Genomic DNA, 1,308 nt, shown 5'->3' with positions numbered 1-1,308 from the left:
TTATGCTATTTCAGACAGCTCATGGGTAAGTCCAGTGCAAGTTGTACCAAAGAAGGGTGGAATGACGGTGGTGAAAAATGATAATAATGAGTTCATTCCTACAAGAACGGTCACGGGATGGCTTGTATGCATGGATTACCGCAAGTTGAATAAAGCAACAAGGAAGGATCATTTTCCACTTCCATTCATTGATCAAATGTTGGATCGATTGGCTGGGTACTCCTACTATTGTTTTGGATGGTTATTCGGGGTATAATCAGATTGCTATAGCTTCTGAAGATCAAGAGAAAACTACATTCACATGCCCCTATGGAACATTTGCTTTTAGGAGGATGCCCTTTGGATTGTGCAACGCCCCTGCGACATTTCAACGTTGCATGATAGCTATTTTTTCTGACATGGTGGAAAATATAATGGAAGTATTCATGGATGACTTTTCAGTTTTTGGTACATCTTTTGATCATTATTTGCATAACTTAGCTCTTGTTTTGTAGAGATGTGAAGATAAAAATCTAGTCCTAAATTGGGAGAAGTGTCATTTCATGGTTCAAGAAGGGATCGTGCTAGGCCATAGAGTGTCATCTAAAGGAATTGAGGTGGATCGAGCCAAAATTGCAACCATAGAGAAACTACCACCTCTAAAGAATGTGAAGGGAATCAGAAGTTTTCTAGGACATGCAGGATTTTATAGAAGATTTATCAAGGATTTTTCTAAACTCTCTAAACCTTTATGTAATCTTCTTGAGAAAAATTCTGCATTTGACTTTGATGTTGTTTGTTTGCAGGCCTTCAATGCACTCAAGGAGAAACTAATTTCAGCACCAATTGTGATTGTGCCTGATTGGAGTCAACCTTTTGAAGTTATGTGCGATGCAAGTGACTTTGCAATTGGAGCAGTGTTGGGGCAAAGGCGAGACAAGCTGTTTAGAGCCATCTATTATGCAAGCCGGACATTGAATGAAGCTTAATTGAATTATACGACAACTGAGAAGGAGATGCTTACTGTGGTGTTTGCTTGTGACAAATTTCGGTCCTACCTCATTGGTACAAAGGTGATAGTGTTCACTGATCATGCAGCACTTTGCAATTTATTTGGCAAGAAGGATGCTAAGTCAAGGCTAATTCGTTGGATCCTCCTTCTTCAAGAATTTGACTTGGAGATTCGAGACAAGAAAGGAAGTGAAAATTTAGTGGCTGATCATCTCTCTCAGTTAGAGCAAGAGGAAGAAAGACCCGATTTAGTAGTCCAAGAGGCATTCCCTGATGAGCAATTGTTTGCATGTGAGATCAAGCTTTCATGGTATGCTG

This window comes from Carya illinoinensis, chromosome 4 (assembly GCF_018687715.1).
Source record: "Carya illinoinensis cultivar Pawnee chromosome 4, C.illinoinensisPawnee_v1, whole genome shotgun sequence".
NCBI lineage: Eukaryota > Viridiplantae > Streptophyta > Magnoliopsida > Fagales > Juglandaceae > Carya > Carya illinoinensis.
Note: the sequence above shows the minus strand (reverse complement) of the source record.